Source organism: Oculina patagonica, chromosome 13 (assembly GCF_052425735.1).
Source record: "Oculina patagonica isolate OP01 chromosome 13, crgOcupat, whole genome shotgun sequence".
Taxonomy (NCBI): domain Eukaryota; kingdom Metazoa; phylum Cnidaria; class Anthozoa; order Scleractinia; family Oculinidae; genus Oculina; species Oculina patagonica.
Genome location: NC_135770.1, coordinates 6,876,362 through 6,883,290, shown reverse-complemented (window position 1 = coordinate 6,883,290; position 6,929 = coordinate 6,876,362).

The following is a 6,929-nucleotide window of genomic DNA, read 5'->3' as shown; positions in this document are numbered from 1 at the left end:
GTTAAAAAGTAAGTGTGCAATAATTGATCACCTAAGAGAGCTTAAAAGAGGCAGACTGCATGTGTCGATATCCCGCGCTACCCGCGGGAAGTGAACACTGAAGATCCCGAAATTTCAGAATATTCTCGACTCCTTTTTAAATCGAAAAGAGATGAATGAATCTTAGTAACAGTCGGTTTACAGTCGGTTTACTTTGTATGTTGAACACAACCGAAGCGAAAAGTAACGGTTTACAACGGTTTACAACGGTTTACAGAGGCAATAAAATATGATCATCAGAGTTTTTTTCAATAGATGTAAACCGTGTAAACCGTGTGTAAACCGTTTGTAAACCGTTAAAATAAGCTCAAATCCTCTTGTAAACCGTTCAAAATCACAGTATTTACAATTATTTAACGTTATAGCAAGTAACTTGGCAGCACGGATTCCATTTGGAACAAAAAACTTCGATTTAGTATAGGAAAACTGTCGTTTGCAATAGTTTTATATTAACCACCAGTCCGTCACGAGTCATTTGATTTGACACGCTTGGGACGAAATCGCGTGACGTTATTGTACACTTTAATCCACAAAAATCATTGTTTTTTCTTTACAATCTGAATTTGCGTCATCTCATTTTATCACGCTTGAGACGTAATCGCGCGAGAGAACTTTCGTTCCATTCCTTTCAAATGCTAAATTTGTTCAATTTCTTTTCGTTCTCTGCACTGAACGCTTCTCGGTTTTATTACGAAATTCGGGTTCAATTTAATATACTCATTGTATACACTATTCTTTTGTAAATCAAAAACGCTATTGGAGAAAGTGGTACAAATTGGTCTAATTACAACAAGTTACATGCATGAAAATCTCATTTTTTTTTTAATCTGAAGTTTTAGAGGCAGATTCTTCACTTAAAACTCGTTCAAATCAATATAGCATCAGTATGCCTTTATAAACACACCTATTCTACCTGCAAAAGCATCTAGGGCAGCCTTGAAATGCTACATGTCTGCAACAGTCACTTTTAAGATATTCTTAGAATAATTCATTTTTACAGCCCCCCTCCCCCATTTCAATGTTGTAAAATGAAGGATTATTTGCGCGGTATGTTGGGGAGCTCAACATTGAAAAGGGGAGTGGGGAGAAAAGGAATGAGTTTGGATATCGTGGCAACACGTTCGACGAGGGCTGTATAAGGCACTGCAAATACGATATACCCAAGTAGGAGCTCCTGACTCAAGCAATGACCGATAAAACAAGGTATTCTACGCCCCCCCCCCCCCCCTTAAAAAAAAATTACTAGAATATCTGAATAATAAACCTTTTCATGATTCACCAGCGTTTGAAAAGTGATGATGTCCGAAAAAGGAAAAGTTGAGAACAGTAATATAGGAAAAAATAAATTAAAAAATAATAATAGAAAAAAAACAGAGCAATTCCTGGAGCCGTAGGGTCGAATCTTCACGCGGGGAGGAATTTACACAGCCCCCAAGCCGTTTAGTGTAAACCCTATACTGGAAGATTCGAACCCGCGACTTTGAGGTGATGAAGCTACATCAGCCGCCGGCAGCGATGCCACTTCGCCACCTCCGAAATTCCTTGAGTTGCAAGCAAAAGTTTTGCCTCTGTATAGTTGGTTATAATTAATTAGCTTCCGCCGGAAGTCGGCTGAAATCGAGTGAACACCAAGTTATAGAAAATGGGCTAAGATTATTTCGCGGCAGTGAAACTTATTTCAAGCCTGGCGAAACATTTTTGGACCAGGCGGTCTGATGTCGGTCATTATCCTGCGCATTTCGATGGCGTAGTTTATGACCTTTTTCCTAATTCGGTTAAGCAACAACAAACATCACATCATTTCCAACAAGCTGTTGTCTTTACTTATAGTTTTGTTCAGTTGAGTTTCACATATTAAGAACGAAAGTGCCAAGCGAAAAAAATGAGTGTTTACGTTTCGTCTACAAGAAGCCAAATGTACTGCGAAGTTTCATCCAAATTTGAATACAAGCTAGTACACAGACTAATGAATAAGTGCCAAACCATTTGTTAAACGTATTGTTATATGTGTATTTCACAGTTTGATCTATTGTTCATTTTCAGCACTTGAACACTTCCATTTTATAGCCGACATTGACTTGAGAACGACATTAAGCCAACGTCGAAAAGTACGTTGTCGGTTAAACATTTTGTTTTACTGTAATTATAACTTTATGGCGATAACTGGTGACATAGATTATACACACACTCTTCGAGGAGAAACAGTTTAAAAAATTCAAAAGCCGGTGAAAAACGCTTGAAGCGCTGGTACTGTGCTCAAAGCCCTCAAAAGTGTTTTCTTTTTCTCAACTGTTTTAAAATAATTTTAGGCGGAGCACAGTTGTTCAAAAGATGGATAACGCTTTCCACCGAATAAATCGCTATCCAGTGGATAAATGTTAACAAAACATACTGAGATACTAACGGGATAGTGTTTTATCGGCAATTTGAGAAGTTTGCGGAAAATCTGTGAAATGCGTTTGTCTCAGCAGGTTTCGTCCAAGATTGTAGTTGATTTTGAATTTAATTTTTAGCTCTTTTTTAACGTTGTAAAGCACAATTGACAATTTTTACCTGCAATATAAATAAATAAATAAATAAATAAATAAATAAATAAATCATTATTTATTATTATTGTTTGTGTAGCGCGCGGATATTTTAAAGCAAGCGCGCGCTTTCTTTTCAAAGGAAACAACACGATTGTTGCGTCACTTGCAACAACGGACAAAGACTAGAAAGCTTTCCGAGAGCAACGTAGCTCTTTCTTGCAATAGAAAACCTTGATTCGGTAGTGAAACTAGAGAAAACTGGATTGGACTGCTACTGAAAGGATTTGTTAGAATAAGATGATGAAAGGTCTATTGCATTGGAAGATTACAAAGAGCGCTCCGAGAACTTGAGAAAAGAGTTGACAAGTATTTTGAAGACTTTGGTGATATTCGGAAAAAATGTGCAAGCAAGCACATGCGGATGTAAAGAGGTTCCAGCTGAAAGCTAAAGTGGAGAAGAAGATAGTGAAGAGAGATGCTGAGATACAAGCTGCTATGTGGATGGATGTTGTGTTTCAAGGCGGCTAAATATGCTCTTGTAGGGAGAATATATATAAGCGTGTTTGATAATGGATGCTGATGCTATATTGATTTTAAAGTAATTTTACCGAAGAATCTACTCGAAAAGAAAAGTAAGTGTGCAATAATTGATCACCTAAGAGAGCTTAAAAGAGGCAGACTGCATGTGTCGATATCCCGCGTTACCCGCGGGAAGTGAACACTGAAGATCCCGAAATTTCAGAATATTCTCGACTTCTTTTTAAATCGAAAAGAGATGAATGAATCTTAGTAACAGTCGGTTTACAGTCGGTTTACTTTGTATGTTGAACACAACCGAAGCGAAAAGTAACGGTTTACAACGGTTTACAACGGTTTACAGAGGCAATAAAATATGATCATCAGAGTTTTTTTCAATAGATGTAAACCGTGTAAACCGTGTGTAAACCGTTTGTAAAGCGTTAAAATAAGCTCAAATCCTCTTGTAAACCGTTCAAAATCACAGTATTTACAATTATTTAACGTTATAGCAAGTAACTTGGCAGCACGGATTCCATTTGGAACAAAAAACTTCGATTTAGTATAGGAAAACTGTCGTTTGCAATAGTTTTATATTAACCACCAGTCCGTCACGAGTCATTTGATTTGACACGCTTGGGACGAAATCGCGTGACGTTATTGTACACTTTAATCCACAAAAATCATTGTTTTTTCTTTACAATCTGAATTTGCGTCATCTCATTTTATCACGCTTGAGACGTAATCGCGCGAGAGAACTTTCGTTCCATTCCTTTCAAATGCTAAATTTGTTCAATTTCTTTTCGTTCTCCGTCTGCACTCAACGCTTCACGGTTTTATTACGAAATTCGGGTTCAATTTAATATACTCATTGTATACTCTATTCTTTTGTAAATCAAAAACGCTATTGGAGAAAGTGGTACAAATTGGTCTAATTACAACAAGTTGCATGCATGAAAATCTCATTTTTTTTGTTCATCTGAAGTTTTAGAGGCAGATTCTTCGCTTAAAACTCGTTCAAATCAATATAGCATCAGTATGCCTTTATAAACACACCTATTCTACCTGCAAAAGCATCTAGGGCAGCCTTGAAATGCTACATGTCTGCAACAGTCACTTTTAAGATATTCTTAGAATAATTCATTTTTACAGCCCCCCTCCCCCATTTCAATGTTGTAAAATGAAGGATTATTTGCGCAGTATGTTGGGGAGCTCAACATTGAAAAGGGGAGTGGGGAGAAAAGGAATGAGTTTGGATATCGTGGCAACACGTTCGACGAGGGCTGTATAAGGCACTGCAAATACGATATACCCAAGTAGGAGCTCCTGACTCAAGCAATGACCGATAAAACAATGTATTCTACGCCCCCCCCCCCCCCCCCCCCCCCCCAAAAAAAAAAAAAATACTAGAATATCTGAATAATAAACCTTTTCATGATTCATCAGCGTTTGAAAAGTGATGATGTCCGAAAAAGGAAAAGTTGAGAACAGTAATATAGGTAAAAATAAATTAAAAAATAATAATAGAAAAAAAAACAGAGCAATTCCTGGAGCCGTAGTGTCGAATCTTCACGCGGGGAGGTATTTACACAGCCCCCAAGCCGTTTAGTGTAAACCCTATACTGGAAGATTCGAACCCGCGACTTTGAGGTGATGAAGCTACATCAGCCGCCGGCAGCGATGCCACTTCGCCACCTCCGAAATCCCTTGAGTTGCAAGCAAAAGTTTTGCCTCTGTATAGTTGGTTATAATTAATTAGCTTCCGCCGGAAGTCGGCTGAAATCGAGTGCACACCAAGTTATAGAAAATGGGCTAAGATTATTTCGCGGCAGTGAAACTGATTTCAAGCCTGGCGAAACATTTTTGGACCAGGCGGTCTGATGTCGGTCATTATCCTGCGCATTTCGATGGCGTAGTTTATGACCTTTTTCCTAATTCGGTTAAGCAACAACAAACATCACATCATTTCCAACAAGCTGTTGTCTTTACTTATAGTTTTGTTCAGTTGAGTTTCACATATTAAGAACGAAAGTGCCAAGCGAAAAAAATGAGTGTTTACGTTTCGTCTACAAGAAGCCAAATGTACTGCGAAGTTTCATCCAAATTTGAATACAAGCTAGTACACAGACTAATGAATAAGTGCCAAACCATTTGTTAAACGTATTGTTATATGTGTATTTCACAGTTTGATCTATTGTTCATTTTCAGCACTTGAACACTTCCATTTTATAGCCGACATTGACTTGAGAACGACATTAAGCCAACGTCGAAAAGTACGTTGTCGGTTAAACATTTTGTTTTACTGTAATTATAACTTTATGGCGATAACTGGTGACATAGATTATACACACACTCTTCGAGGAGAAACAGTTTTAAAAATTCAAAAGCCGGTGAAAAACGCTTGAAGCGCTGGTACTGTGCTCAAAGCCCTCAAAAGTGTTTTCTTTTTCTCAACTGTTTTGAAATAATTTTTAGCATCTAGGGCAGCCTTGAAATGCTACATGTCTGCAACAGTCACTTTTAAGATATTCTTAGAATAATTTATTTTTACAGCCCCCCTCCCCCATTTCAATGTTGTAAAATGAAGGATTATTTGCGCAGTATGTTGGGGAGCTCAACATTGAAAAGGGGAGTGGGGAGAAAAGGAATGAGTTTGGATATCGTGGCAACACGTTCGACGAGGGCTGTATAAGGCACTGCAAATACGATATACCCAAGTAGGAGCTCCTGACTCAAGCAATGACCGATAAAACAATGTATTCTACGCCCCCCCCCCCCCCCCCCCAAAAAAAAAAAAAAAAAAATACTAGAATATCTGAATAATAAACCTTTTCATGATTCACCAGCGTTTGAAAAGTGATGATGTCCGAAAAAGGAAAAGTTGAGAACAGTAATATAGGTAAAAATAAATTAAAAAATAATAATAGAAAAAAAAAACAGAGCAATTCCTGGAGCCGTAGTGTCGAATCTTCACGCGGGGAGGTATTTACACAGCCCCCAAGCCGTTTAGTGTAAACCCTATACTGGAAGATTCGAACCCGCGACTTTGAGGTGATGAAGCTACATCAGCCGCCGGCAGCGATGCCACTTCGCCACCTCCGAAATCCCTTGAGTTGCAAGCAAAAGTTTTGCCTCTGTATAGTTGGTTATAATTAATTAGCTTACGCCGGAAGTCGGCTGAAATCGAGTGCACACCAAGTTATAGAAAATGGGCTAAGATTATTTCGCGGCAGTGAAACTGATTTCAAGCCTGGCGAAACATTTTTGGACCAGGCGGTCTGATGTCGGTCATTATCCTGCGCATTTCGATGGCGTAGTTTATGATCTTTTTCCTAATTCGGTTAAGCAACAACAAACATCACATCATTTCCAACAAGCTGTTGTCTTTACTTATAGTTTTGTTCAGTTGAGTTTCACATATTAAGAACGAAAATGCCAAGCGAAAAAAATGAGTGTTTACGTTTCGTCTACAAGAAGCCAAATGTACTGCGAAGTTTCATCCAAATTTGAATACAAGCTAGTACACAGACTAATGAATAAGTGCCAAACCATTTGTTAAACGTATTGTTATATGTGTATTTCACAGTTTGATCTATTGTTCATTTTCAGCACTTGAACACTTCCATTTTATAGCCGACATTGACTTGAGAACGACATTAAGCCAACGTCGAAAAGTACGTTGTCGGTTAAACATTTTGTTTTACTGTAATTATAACTTTATGGCGATAACTGGTGACATAGATTATACACACACTCTTCGAGGAGAAACAGTTTTAAAAATTCAAAAGCCGGTGAAAAACGCTTGAAGCGCTGGTACTGTGCTCAAAGCCCTCAAAAGTGTTTTCT